A 15594-nucleotide genomic window follows, 5' to 3' on the forward strand; every position below is an offset into this window, starting at 1 on the left:
AATTCTTCTGAAAATGTAAGAAAATGCTATACACTTTTAGCATTCCTTGACCCTCTCTTACAAAAAAACTAGCTCACTCTACACACTGTTCTGCACCTTACTTTTTCATATTAAAGATGAATTCTGAGTATCATCCAAAAGGAGCATGCAGAAATCTCTCTGATTCCATTTTATGATGAATCATACCCTATTCCCTGCAGAACATCCCCCATTAACATTTTCTGCCTTTTGATTTTTAGTATCTCAAACTGAAAGTTTTAGTATTCAAAACCACAGACACCTCTCCAATACAACTTTATTTTTTGGCCAATTAATACAGATAGAATACATATTTGTGTCCTCAAACCTCAATACAACTTTTGAAACAAAATGATGTCAGATAAAGTTTTGAATCTCTTTCCAAACACAGTGGTCAAAATGGTAAAGCCTACATGGGCTTTCAAAAGGGCATATGATTCAGGAAGGCTGCTCTGAAGATAAGAGAAGGGACTTTCCCCAAAAGTTATCAAATACTGTGACAGTTAACAACCATAGTAATTGGTTATGAGGAGGTGGATTTTTTAGGCATTGTACATCTTTATGTAATCATTTATTACATGTATAAGTTATTTACTGTATTTTAGGAAATTGGTTGAGGCTTTTAGTTTGATAGATAAACACTCTAATGACTCCTATTTAATGTAATGAAAATAACAAGCATTTTAGACACCTTTGTTAAACACAAAAGCCCCTGTGTTCCACGTGTGAATATACTCTAGTTTATTGAACCAGTCCCTTCTTGATATCTAAGCTGTTACATCTTTTAGTATTATAAGTAATTCTATGAGGAATAGTCTTGACCATATGTCAATTTGCATTTTCAGAACAGAGTCCTAGAATTCATGTTGCGGGACTGAAGGATAAAGGTATATGCAGTTTTGCACAGTAATGTAAATCCCAGCCCCTCACCCCGAGCCCCATTGAAGCCGATACCACTTTGCACACTTATGTCATCAAAACCTATAGTACAGTTATACTACAACAGAGTATAGTTTACAAATTTGGGGATCTCTGACAGTCAGGTAGGTGAGAAATGTTATCTCAGTGTAGTTTTAATTTGCATTTCTCATATAGTCACTAAAATTTCCTATGTGTGAGGGTCATTTTTATTTCTTTTTCTGAGAACCAGATAGATACATCTTTTTCCTGTTTTCTATAAGGTTTTGGCTTTTTTCTCTATTCTTTGAAGCATTTTATGTGTTCAGAACATAATCTATGTCAAATTTATCAATCTTTTTCTCATTGCTTCTGAAATATTTTGTGCATTTAGATCCTTGATCCATTTGGATATCTACCATATGGTGTGATAAATGGATGTAATTTTATCTTGTTCTCATATGGTTACCCAGGTGTTCCAAAGCCATTTACTGATTAAGAATATACTTTCCTTCTATTATGAGATGTTATTTTTATCAATACTGTATTTTAGTTGCTTTACCAGATTTTCTGTGTGGTTACATTGGTCTTTCTGTTTACTCATGTGCCCATACCACAACCTTTTAATTATAGAGGCTTTATAACATATTTTAGAAAAAGAAATGCATTGCTTCTCTTCTTAGGAAATTTCCTGATTAGTATTGCTTGTTTATTCTTCCATACAAACTTTATAACCAACTTGTATAGCTCCAGAGGGGGAAAACTTCTGCTATTTTTATTGGAATTGAATTAAATGAATAACTAATTTAGGAAGAATTAATATCTTTATGAGGTTGAGTCAGCTTGCTATGACTAATTTTATATCTTTCTATTTAAGGCTATATTTATGTCTTTTAAGCACGTTTATAGTTTGCCTCATACAGGTTTTAAACATTTGTATTAGTTTTATGCCTAGGAATTTTATTTTGCTTTTTTTCCTTTTATTCTATTTTATTTGTTATCATGTATGGAGTCTGCTTCTCCATTATACACAAATAGGAAAACTATTGATTTCCCACAAAAACTATTGATTTGTATGTTAATTATATATCTTAATATTTTATTAAATTCTCCTATTTGTACTTTTCACAAATTTTGGTAGGGTGAGTTTCAAGATATATAATCACAACCTCTGCAATAAAGGTAGTTAACCTCTTCATTTCCAGTACTCATGCCTCCAATTTCTCTTGTCTAATGACATTAATACTTCCAATTCAAAGTTAAATAATAATTGAGATACCCACTATCCTTTCTTGGTTTGACTTTACATTCCTCATCAGTTCAGATGCTCATTTTGGCTGGTTATTTGTACTATCATATTAAATTATCTATCAATTCCTAATTTGTTGTTTTTAACATGAATGGGTATTAACTTTTCAAATGTCATTCAGCATCTCTATAGACGATTATAGGATTTGACTCCTTATTTCTAATAATAAGATGATGTATATTAATGGATTTTCAAATAAAAAATCACTCTTAGGACTGCCACACTGAGAGAATGAAAGATCTATTTGGTAAGAACATCGAGTATGATCAGGGACAGATAAGATAGAAAACTGGGAAATTCGTCGTGAGTCATATATTTTAAGTGGCATCATATTATCTGTGTAAAAATTTGTACTTCATCATAAAAGTAATTAAAAACCATCCATGAAGTATCTTAGACAGGTCTCTCTAGCAGCAGAGAATGTCAAATTAGAAATTGTAAGAGCTATTATAATTTCACATTGTCTCTAGTCACAGAGTGTCAAATTAGAAGTTGTAAGGCCAGGTGAGAAATGATAAGGCCTGAACAAAATAGGCTGGAATTCAGAGATATTGAGGAAATGCAATAGTCTTAATTGATGGGTAAAGAGGATAAGCAAAAGGGGAGAGTCTAAGACAACTTCTAGGTCTCTGGCTTGGGCAACTAAGCAGATGATAGGACATTCCCTAAGACAAGGAGCATAGGCAGATGAGTCGTCTAGGCAGGAAACACGTCTGTGCTGAGTTTTAGATGCTTGTGGAAATTCCAAATGTATACATTTTTTTCTAGAGGTTGGGAGAGATGTAAGGAACATAGGTAGAAATTTTGAAATGATCAGTGCAGAGATGGTAATTGAATCTATAGAAGCCAATGAAATTTCAAGAATGTGCAGTGAGAAAAGAAGAGGGCGGAGGACCCAAAGCCACCTTATCTATCTTAGAGAATTGCAGGGAAGATCAAATGATATAATACATGTGAAAATACTCCATATGTTGTTTATTATAGTCTTCCTAAAATCCTTTTTATGGTTGAAGTATAGATGGCTTACAGAAAACACAGGTAATGACTCACATTTGTATAAGTACATGTAAAAATCAAATGAAGACTAAAATTACCAATTCTACCTCTCTTCTGGAAATAATGCTGAAAATATTCCATAGTGGACCCCATTTTGACACTTTCCAAATTTTGTTTTCTACCTGTAAATGCAAATTATATTTGTTTTTATTATAAGTGAATTTTAAAACCCCATTGGAAAGAGCTGCTATGTTTAATCAATAAATACATAATATTCTAATTACAATAACAATAGACACAAAAGAATACCATTTAGTCTCTCTTATTCCAATTACAATTCTGCTGTTAATTGTAGAATCATAGTGCATAGTAAGTAGCAACTTTTAAAACATACAGGTATAACTTGAATCTTATTTGCCAAATATTTAATATCCATAAATATTTTATAAGCATGTTACCTCTCTATTCAATGCCCTTTCACCAATTAAAAGTCTACCATTCTGCATTCATTTTATTTACAGATTTATGACCTTAGAAACGACACCACAGTTGGAATGCTTAACCCTTATAACCTGTAAAATGTAAAGTATGTTGGATGCCTCACAGGGATACCCAGAGAAATGAGTGAAGTCGATTCTTGTGAAGTTTAGTAGAAGAGCTAGAAGACAACAATAGGTGGTGCTGCTGGGATGGAATACTGACTATGTACATTTAATTCAACAAATGTCATGGAAAATTTTCCTGAACAAAATTACCATGTTTATTAAATTAAAGGTTGGTTTGAGAGCAATATTAAAGCCTGATCAAGATGAGACCTTAAGGGAGGAAAAAAGCTTCAAACAACTTCTCATACTAAAAAGAAAGATGTTTCCACCAGTGGGAGCTAATTTTTGTAAGCAGATTTAAATTTCAAGCAGCAAAATTCCACATTAACTTCTTAAAGCCAGGAGCAGCTTGAATCTTCCATGCTTATACCTGGCAAGCAAAACAAAGTTAACAACTGCCAGCATTCCAAAAAGATACTCATAAAAGCTATTTAACATAACTGGATTTTGCTGATTTCTCTCATTCTTATCCTGAAATTCAAGTGGAAGGAGATATAAAATCTGGATTTCCCCCTTGCTTGAGCAGTTATGACGGCTCAAGAGACTTGAGTCTAAGCAGTTTCCATCAGATAAGACACAGACCTTTTTCTGGGGACCACAGGATTTGTCAAGGTTTTGTAGAGTTTCTACACACCTGATCTTTGCTGTGGCTAAATAGTTTGAGGTATCATAATAAATTGACCGCAAATAAATTTTTATAAGAAAGAAATGGACCTCCATGCTCAATTTTCCTAAAGCCATTCAACCTTTCAATCAAAGCAATAGATTTTTTCCTCTTTTTATGTCTTGAAAAAAAATCAGTATATGCCAATTGTGGTAGAAATGTAATATTCACATCTCTGTGGCTGAGCACCAGCTGAAGGGTAGGTAATAATCACAGGTTCCCACCTCAGCACATGTACTTCCTTAGTTTGGCCTTTGTCGGTCTCCAGAGTAACCGGTGTAAATAACTGTTTATTTCTCTATCTTCCCTTGGAAGTCTGATCTGCCTTTATATCCTCAGTCTTTATCACAGTGCCTACCACATAGCAGGCACTGCCACCACTTATACATTGGGCACTTTTTTCAAAAACAAACAAACCTATATATTAACTTCTGGTTGTGACTACTGTTCATTTAATAACTTGTTGGTACAATATGAAACTGAATTCGCATGCCCTGTATCTTATTAATTATTGATTTACTCCCAGATTATTAGAGATGGTGAACTCCAAGCCTATGACTCATCTCTTTATACTCTTCATGGAAAAAAATTAAGCTGAAAAGAGAAGATCCCACTCTGCGAGCTCTGGGAATTATAGCACGATGGGAAGTATCCATCCAACCTGACTATGGAATGAGGCAAATCTTAAGCATAGCACCAAGATACCGCCTTTCAGATGGACTACTTTAAGGCACTAAGTAATTAACCAGGAAATTCTCTTCCGTGCTTAAAAGGCTTATTTCATATATACATAGCACCTTGTATTTGGAATAAGGTAAAAAACACATCTGTCTTTCTCTACTCACCCAAAAGTATCATAATGTTCAGGCACTTTTCTCGATGAGTTTCTGAAGAACAGCATACGTGCCATAGATCTATTTTATAGCTGTGAGATATGTTACTAAGTCTCTTGTAAAGGCAAGCTTGGTCTCTCTCTATGGGCCTCTTTTTTGGCAAATCCGTTTATGTGGAATAATTGGGATAGATTAGTCAAAAATGCTTTCATCTTCTTTTCTTGCCTACATTGCATTTTAAAATAATTAAAACCCCAGATTGTTTCTGCTTTTCACCTAAGTTTACTGGCACCCAGCAAAGAAGCCTACACTTTGATTTTAATCATGACCAGACAATATAAGGGCCCTGTCTCAGAACCAACAAGGGTAGTGAGCAGAAACCCTGCTGGGTAATTTCAAAGCCATGTACTTCCTGCTGCTAACCCTACAGTATGATTTCTGTTCTGCCAAGGGCACCAGTAGAAGGCAACTTCCAATTTGCACCTCACACATAAATTCACATTATGCCAATAGGTTTCGAAGGAAACCACAAGCTACCCAGCTCAGCCGTCAGAGGTCTGTTAACAGACCTTTAACTATGATCTATTGTGCAGCAGGTCCTGAAAGACGTACATGGAGTCCCACTTTATAGAGCCTGCACTTGCCTGACACCGTTTTGCTTGAGATAATTATAAGTGTTTATTTTGGCTTTTAACAACTTTAATCACATTATTTAGCATGTTGCTGTTTTGTCATCAAGTTAAATGAATACAGAATTCTCCCAGGAATTTCCCAGAAACTTATATATAGGGTGGTTTCAATGATGACAGAACCTAACATCTGAGATAGAGGTGGTCAATTACATCAAAGCCTCATGGATGCAACGATGTTTTCCTCAATAAACAAGCAAACAAATTATATCATGCAACAGAGAACTCCTAAATGAATGAGGTGTGATCTTTGTAATGAAAATAGCATGGCTCTCCCTTTGCTTTGAGGTTCTATTTTCAGTGTTTTGATAGTAAAAGAGATTCACAGTGAAACCAGAGTTATGGTATGCAATAAGACCTCCATGCCAAATGTTGCTGAGATTACCATGTGGAATACAGAACAGCACTTCTCTGAGTTATCTAGAATTAGGTTTAAAAATAACCCTAGCCAATCACTAAGGTTCTACAATCACTGTTAACTTGGATCAACTGTGGAAACATCATGCTGTGCCAAATTGCATCTGAGGGCCCAGTAATAGCAGAATTGTAATGTACTTACATAAATTCTAAAACGATCTTCCTCCAACAGAAAATGGTTTTACAAAATGAAAAAGATGACAGTTGATCTTATAACTAGATGACCCTATTCAGTGTAAGTGTGAGTTAAATGAAGAATAGGTCTGGATCATTCAATAAATATATTTAAAAGGTAGTAAAGACAATGTGCCATTTTTAAGTCTTTAATATTTTATGTGATGCTACACATTCTGTTATGAATTATGCTAAAGTAGCAAAAGAAAACTTTTCTCCCTCTATAATTGTGTATTTCTATTACTTAAAGTAGTCACCTGGACTCTTTTAAGAAACAAATGATGAACATTATTGTAGTTACTTGGAACTGTTTCTCTGCACAGTGCTACTAAGTGGACATGCAAAACTTTGAATATAATAACAACTGAAATAAGATGACACATGAGGGATAGAATTTTCAAATGGCCAATTTCATCCAACAGGCATTATCCCTTTAAATTATCACATTTGTTTTGCATGAAAAACTGCAGGGCAACTTGCAGTATGACCATCAGATTCATGCTTTATTTGAAAAACACAGGAACCAACTAATCCATAAATGAAAGTCCTTATTGGGCATAGTCTCAGTTTTTAATTTAATAAATTCAAAGCCAACAGATAACTCCCAAACAGACTGGAAACATAAACATGAAAAATTAACAGAAAAAAATGAGTTTTTAGTGTAAATAAGTACTTTAAATATCCTTGGGAAGTAATAGAGACTCCAGAGTTGTATGTGTGTGTGTGGCGTGGTGTGTGTGTATGTATGCGTATATACCATTCAAACATGGGTAGATAACGATTTTAAAAAGGGTTTAATATTTTTAATAGTTAAAATTCCAAGCTTAATAGATTGAAACTGTGCATTTTTGGGTGACTTTGCCCCTAGAGATTTAAACAACTGCCAAGGTCCCTTTATCATTTGAGCAAAAGGTCCAAGTGTTTCTTGTTACAGCAAACCCTTTTCCAATAAGAATTCCAAACATCTTATAATTCACACACCTGGATTCCAGTCTTACTTCTGCTATTGACAAAGTGCTTTATTCCTTAACCTGCTTCCCATTGAGTAGTAAGAATTTCTTATTCATAACTTATGTCTAAATTTAGTGCTCTTTTATTACCTTATACTGATGGAATAAAAAGATGAAATATGTGAAATATGTTAGTTTTCTCACTTTACCATATCTAGTAGCAACATATTACAATGAAAATCATAGAGCATAAAAATACAAAATTAAGGCCAGGGGCAGTGTCTCATGCCTGTAGTCTTAGCACTTTCTGAGGCTGAGGTGGGCAAATCAGTTGAGCTCAGGAGTTAGAGACCAGTCTGGGCAACTTGGTGAAACCCTGTCTCTACTAAAAATACAAAAATTCCCCGGGCATGGTGGCACAAGCCTGTAGTCCCAGCTACTCAAGAGCCTGAGGCAAAAGAATCACTTGAACCTGGGAGGTGGAGGTTGCAGTAAGCCAAGATCTCCCCACTGCACCCCAGCCTCAGCGAGAGAGGGAAACTTCATCTCAATAAATAAATAAATAACACACAACAAAACAGTTCATATGGAATCTTAAAAACATCTAATCCATTTTTGCTATGATTTGTATCAAATGAGGTTTTTCTTAAATATTTTTTAGCTGAAAGGATTAGATTGGCCTCTGATTTCTCATCTACAACAGTGCATTATCATATTATAATGGACTAATGTCTTTAAAGTTATTTTAAACCTAGAATTCTATACCCAGCTAAATTATAATTCAAATTTATAGGAAAAAAATCACCTTCAGTCATAAAATGACTTGAAAAATTGAATTCACATGCACACACACTTTCTAAAAAAATCACAAATAAAATGTTAGTACTTCAAACCCAGTAACAAATTATAAGAAGAACACACAATAAACAAATGGATTTATTTTTGGAAGCTAAAGATGACTTAAATTTAGAAATCTAGCCATGTAATTCAATCTCTTAACATATAAAAAGAGAAAACCCCACAGAATTATTTTGCAAGCTGCTGGTAAAGCAGTTCTTACAATTCCTTTTGCTGATAAAAAGAGAATAAAGAGCCCTAGAAAAGTTCTAAAAGCTTGAAAATGATAACAAAAACTGTTACAAATGTCATAGTTAATCAGCACTAAATAAAGTCAGGAGCTAGGCAAGGATGCTCACTATCTTTATTATTTCTCAGGCTAATCCTGGAGCATTCCTGTCAATGCATTAAAGTAAAAGTGAAATGTATGTACTGGAAGGAAAAAGACAAACCAAAACTGCCTTTATTTGCATATTATATATATTACCTGCCTAAAATCTCCAAGATAATCACTTGAAAAACTGCTAAAACTAATAAGAAGGTACAGTAAGGTGGCCAGATAAAATAGAAATATATAAAATCTATAACCAATTATAAAGGAAAACAAAAATTAGCTAGGCATAATGACACATTCCTACTACTACTCAGGTGGTTGAGGTAGGAGGATCACTGGACCCCAGGAGTTCAAGGTTACAGTAAGCTATGATCATGCCACTGCACTCTAGCCTAGGTGATAGAGTCAGACCCCATCTCTAAAAATATGTGTATGTGTGTGTATATATATATTTATTCTTATATATGTGTGTGTGTGTGTGTGTGTGTGTGTATGAAAAAGCATATCCAAATCACAAGAACAACAAAAAGCAATGAATAGAGACAAGGTTAACAAGAAATACTAATGTATAGTAAAGAAAACACTTAAACCTAACTCAAGAACCTAGAAAAGACCTCAATAAGTAAAACAACAACATTCTCCTAGATGGGAAAACACTAAAATATGGCAATGACTGTATTCATTTGCTAGGGTTGCCATAACAAAGTACCACAGACTCAGGGGCTTAAACAACATAGACTTATTTTCTCACAGTTCTGAAGGCAGAAGTCTAAGATCAAGGTATCAGCAAGGTGAGTTTCTTCCGAGGTTCTCCCTTTGGTTTGTAGATGGCAATCATCTCTCTGTGTCTTCACTTGGTCTTTCCTCTGCACCTATCTTTGTCTAGATTTTCTCTTCTTATAAGGACTAAGGTCTTGGATTAGGGCCCACCCTAATTGCCTCATTTTAATTACTCGTTTAAAGGCCCTGTCTTCAAATACAGTCACATTCTGAGGTACTGGGAGTTAGGAATTCAACATAAAAATTTGAGTTGTCGTGGGACATGATGCAATTCATAACAATAACATTTCTTTCTCAAAATAATCTAAAATGTTAAAGCAATTATCAGTGAAATCCTAACAGAGTTATCTTGAAACCTAAGATAATTATAAAATTTACTCATAAAAGTAAATGCATAAAAAAATTGTGAGATAGAAGAACACTGAGGGTCAACTTGCTTATAGAATTTCAAAGCATTTTTTTTGAGACAGAGTCTCACTTGGAGTACAGTAGCATGTTCTCAGCTCACTGCAACCTCCACCTCTCAGGTTCAAGTGATTCTTCTGCCTCAGCCCCCTGAGTAGCTGGGACCACAAGCACACACCACCACGCCCGGCTAATTTTTATATTTTTAGTAAAGACAGGGTTTCACCATGTTGGCCTGACTGGTCTCAAACTCCTGACTTCAGGTGATCCGCCTGCCTTGGCCTCCCAAAGTGCTAGGATTACAGGTAAGAGCCCCTCGAATTTCAAAGCATTCTATAAACCTGTGGAAAGTGATCATGGTATAGTGCTTACTGGCATTGACTTTGGGTCAGGAACGTTGGGGCTCCATCCAGCTCAGCTGCTTAGTTAGCCCAGTAACCTGAGCAAGTTACTTAAACTCTTTGGGTCTCAGTTTCCTGATATGTAAAGTGGTGATAATAATAGTGATTACTGCATAAGTAGTTGTGAAAAAAAGAAATGGCATTTGAAACATATTAGAGACTCAATAAATATTAGAGATTTTTATTAAAAGTGGCCATGATACAATTAAAATAATGCAAAGACCCAAATAGGTCAATGGAACAAAAAAAAACCACAAAGTAGAGTGATGTTAACGTACGAATTTAGACTATGAAAATGTTGACGCTAAAATCTGTGAGTAAAAGATGAACTATTAAACAAAGTGAAAAGAAAGCCATTTCTGTAAAAAATTATTTGCCATATACTTAGCAGATACAGATTTAAAATCTATAATATATAACAATTTAAATTACCAAAGTAAATTGGGCAGAAGTTAGGAACTAGCAGAATAGGAAGTACCAATGACTAGTAACAATACAAAATCATGTTTAATATCATAAGTAAATAAGGAAATAGAAATTAAAACAAGACATGTCTCACCCACTCTATTGGCAAAAACTTGAAAGATTTATAGTATCCAGGATCCATAAGTTTCTGGAAATGGGAATTGATATATTGTTAGTATAGACTTTGAAAGCACAATGCAGCAATATCCATCAAAATTATAATGTATGAATTACATGAATCAGTATGAATCAGTTTTACTTATAAGAATTTCTCCTACAGTAAGTAAGAGATAGTTGTACAGAATCTATATTCTTTGTATAGTGAAAAATTGGAAACAACCTGAGTATCCTGAGAATGCTGGGGGAGATTATAAAACATTCATTCTATGAAATGCCAAAAGGAATTAGTTAAGCATATAAATTAAGATTCAAAGTGACTGTCAGTTATTGTCAAGTATTTGTGATTTCAGAAATGTTTATGACTAAACATTCTTAAGTGGCTCTTCTTAAAGTCTGGAGATACATACATAAACAATAGTCATTATCATCCAGGGGAGAAGGTTGGAAGAGAGAAACTTTTAGAAAAGCTTACTTTTATGTATCTGAATCATTTGTAATTTTTAAGGTTATGGGGTATTCATTTTGTATTTAAAAATTGAAATATAAGATATCGACAATTCATTATAAGGCTGGGACCACAGGCTGGACGATCACTGCCAGTTGCTGACTAGAAAGGATGAGCTATCAGCTAGAACAGTGGCTCTGTCATTTATGCTTGGCTAGCTGGAGAAAGCACAGTACTATTGCCAGGGAAAGGTCATGTGAAAAGAGAACTATTGGAAGTGCTACAGGAGGCAACTAGGGGAGCTTACATTCCCCTAATTTAATATCCCCCTGCAGTAAGACATTCATTCACAGAACACTTCCAGCTTCTCTGCCCCTATGCTAATTCTTTCCTAAGGGAAAAGGGTTGAACTAACTGACGGACTTGGAGTTAAAAATAGGCCTAGATCAGCTCCTTTCCTCCTGCTCTTTAGGATTTGACCACATGCATTCTACTATTGCTCATGCCACAAACTTAGTGGTCAAGACTCTGTACCTAAATAGCAAGGTGGCCTCTGTTTGTCCAGAACTGCCTTGACTGAGAAGGTCTTGTGCCCAGTTCTTGGGTTCCACTAGGAAATGACTTATTGCCACAAAAGTCATGTCCTCCAGTGTAGCCTTTATTAACTGTAACAAAGCTGTCATTTTGATTTCACGTGCCTGTTTCTTGGTCCCATGTCTCAATTAGTTCCAAACTCTGGAAGATTAGAGCAATTTATTATTAGTGCCAAACTACAAATGCTTCTAGAGAGAAATTTTACAGTTCATATTAGAGTTTCATTCACTTATTCAGTCAGCAAACACTGAGCTAGGCTCTGGGGATATAAAGGTAGGAAAAAAAACAGGGAGACCACACTTAAGGAGCCCACAGTGTATTTGGGAGAGAGTCATATTAATCAAATACAGCATTGTTTTCAGGCAACTGCAAGGTCAGAAACAGGTACATAGAGGAGGTTAAATAAGTGTAATTTTGAAACTGAAAAGATCACATTATGTTGGTGGGGGAGGTGATAAGGATATGGCACATCAGGCAGAGGAATAAATACAAGTGAAGGCAAGAAGGTTCAGGAGAGCTTGGTGTAGTGAGGGCACTCTACGAAGTTTGGTGTAAGTAAAGCGCAGTCTGCATGTTGGGAGGATGGTGGCTGAAACTGAAAAAGGTTAATCCAGACTGAATTATGCAATACTGCAGAAATCGTTGATGGAGAAATCATTGAGGAATTTTTAACACCGAATTAAAATGGCAAACTGCATTTTAGATCACTATGATGATACGTGAAAGATTATGTTTATTCATACCTTTCAAGTTTTGACTTCTAGTAAGTTCCCACGTAAATTCTTATGAAGATGTGGTAATTACAGAAGATGTGCAAAATTAGCTACTGCCTCCTGAAGAATCTGGGCTGTAATTAGATAGCACGCTGGGAACACACTGTTCTGCCAGCCTCTCAAACGTAATAATAACTAAGATTGATTTTTCTGCTTTTCACTTTATTCATCTTTCTGAGAGCCCCAAAAGCAGGTTGTGATTATTACTTTCTCCATTTTATACATGACCAAAAGTAGCCATGAAGGGATTAAGGGGTTTTGTTCTAAGCAACAAATCAAAAAGAGAGCCTAAATTTGGGTGTCTTTTAGATCTGATTAAAGATACATAATGGTGGGTGATGGTCTTCCATATTGCAAATTCTTCCCATTATGATTATCATCCTACTGTAACCATAATAATTAATTGTGTTTGGAATATAAAATCTACTTTCCCCTGAGCATGAATCCAAATTCAAAGTAAAAATGAAATAACTAGTATAAAACAGGTTTTTGCAAAGGAATGAAGATAATATTTAATTCTTCTCTAAAATATTTAAGTCTTCTCTAAAATATTCCTAAACTACTTTCCTTTGGTGTAGATAGCTCATTCTGGTGTTCTATATGAGATCATACTGACTTGTAACTACCCTAGAACACTGGATGACTGTATGCCAGGATAAATACAGCAGTGCAAATGTTTCAATAAGCTTCTTGCATTGTGTCATGATTGCTACACATTGAAAGAGCCATACCCTACCAAACTGTTTGAAAGGCAAGAGATTCATGGACAACAGCCTTGGAGAACTGGTGGTCCATCAGTTAACACTTTCCCAGGATTTGTGCTTCTCCTCATTACTGGTGTATACATAAAGCTTTCCAAAAGAAACAACACCAGGCAACATTTCAGTTCTTTGCTGTCTATACTCACAGTTGAACAGCTCCGCTGGCTGCAGTTCACTGTCACACTTTAAATATGGAAATACGTAGTACCTTTGTTCTATATGTTTTAGTAGTTTTTAAAAGTCATATCCAGTGATTCTATTATCATTCAGTGAAAGAAATGGGGGAGAAATCCTTTATGCTTCATCTAAGTGAAGTGCAGTGTGCATATTGGGATGATGATGGCTGAAACTTAAAATGCAATATCCCAATAGGCCTAACATCCGAAGCGAGATATAAACACTACCTCAGTAAAATATTTTGGAGGAAATTCATATCTCCTTCCTGAAGTCAGACCTATTGGGATATTGTGGATAGTTCTGCAACTGTCACCATATTTGCAATGTCTTACTAATTTGAATTAAATTCTAATTTAAGTATCTGACCACATGTTTCAGTTAAGAAACTCAACTAATTGATATTTTTCCTATACATGCAATAAATATCTAAGTGTTTAAGTGGTATTGAAAGTAGCTGATAAAATTAGACAAAAATAAGCTGCTATAGATTTCTTCAGAGGAAATATTCAATGCAGTGTTCATAGAATTGTTAATGTGTACTTCTCAGGTCTGTGGATGGCTATGGAGCATTTCATTTCCCTGGATGGAGGTTAAACAGTTCTTTCAGTAAAATGTAAATGAAGCCCACATAATACCCTGATACTTTTGTTTTTCCCTTTTATCTACTCTTGATGGCAAGGAATTCTAAAGGGAAAGGATCCTAACCACACACCATGTGTGCTCCCTGTGTGTGAAGAGTGATGACTGGAAGCTAAAGCTTTGATTCTGCAAATGTTAGAGCTGAAGGAATCATCACAGGACAACCTTGAGACAAAACCTAGTGAAATAAAACAAAAACAATGAGTGGTTTCCCAGATATTCTTAATCATCCTTTATGAGATTCTAATGTGTTCCGTTAATGTGAGTTTGTTTTTCTGTTTTGAGGGGTTTCTGTTTTGGTTTGGTTTGGTAATTTCCGTCTTTGAGGCACTCCACACTTATGTTGGTTTTGGCTGGAAGTGCTGGTTCTGGAATACCATCATAAAGCCAGTTCTGGAAGACATGCCAGCCAAAAGTCTAGACTTAGGAGTTTCAGATAAGGGTAATACAAGCACTCATTCCAAAGTTTACTAGATTGTAAGTGCCTTGAAAATTAACACCATATTTTTGCCATAAAATTATACATAAAAAGTGTTAAGTACCTCCTACAAGTACCATAGACTTCACATTAAATAGATGACAACTAATAATTTGAATATCATTAAATGACTAAAGGAAACGTACCTTTTTACAAACGTTGCTGTAATTTTCTTTGCAATCTTCTCCTCATTTATCATCAAAGCACTACCTGGAATTCATATTCAAAAACTTGCCACAAGCAGTTTTCTTTACTGAATTAATTGTTGGATTCATATATGTCCATATGGCCGCCAGCCACGTTCCATTGAAGTGGTTTGCCTGTAAAAATGGAAAAAACATATTTCTATCCTCAGGGGGAAAAAAAGAAAAAAACTTTTAAGGAACAAAATAAAATTTAAAAGGCACAGAGAAATCTATCCTGTTGGCATGTGGGTCGTACCAATTTAGAGGCATGTCCTAACATAAGCCCATGTCCACTGGGAGAGAGGCTCTAAATCTTCAGCCCTGTTGTATGCTTCTTCCTCTGCATTTATTGCAGATGGCACCAATCATAATGATAGTATTCCTTGACATTACATAGCAACAAATGTAATGCACCAATGAAGCTTCTTTCTAAATTAAGTAAAAGATCAATGGAAACTTACGTCTCACTTACAGTATTTATTTGGGTAAAATAACCCAGAGTCAGATATGGAATCCTCTGAATATTTTAACAGGAAGCATCCAAACTGGGGCAGCTAGAATTACGTTGGGTATTCCTCTACCATTTCCACAGGGATCCAGGGAGAGGGAGCAGGAGAAAGGTTCACTTCAAGTGGAGGGCAGGGAGCA

At 35.2% G+C, this 15594-nt stretch overlaps 1 long non-coding RNA gene across 1 annotated transcript in view; it reads right to left on the minus strand.

Moving 5' to 3' along the window:
* The window catches only part of LOC135272564 (uncharacterized), a 63482-nt gene extending 48445 nt beyond the window's left edge, over window positions 1–15037 (minus strand). The window contains exon 1 of the long non-coding RNA XR_010340587.1: window positions 14908–15037. This is a non-coding gene — a long non-coding RNA (uncharacterized LOC135272564). The remainder of the gene's footprint in view (window positions 1–14907) is intronic.
* Between the last annotated feature and the right edge of the window lie 557 nt (window positions 15038–15594).

This window comes from Aotus nancymaae, unplaced genomic scaffold (assembly GCF_030222135.1).
Source record: "Aotus nancymaae isolate 86718 unplaced genomic scaffold, 86718_ANA_hifiasm-v0.15.2.pri h1tg000115l, whole genome shotgun sequence".
NCBI lineage: Eukaryota > Metazoa > Chordata > Mammalia > Primates > Aotidae > Aotus > Aotus nancymaae.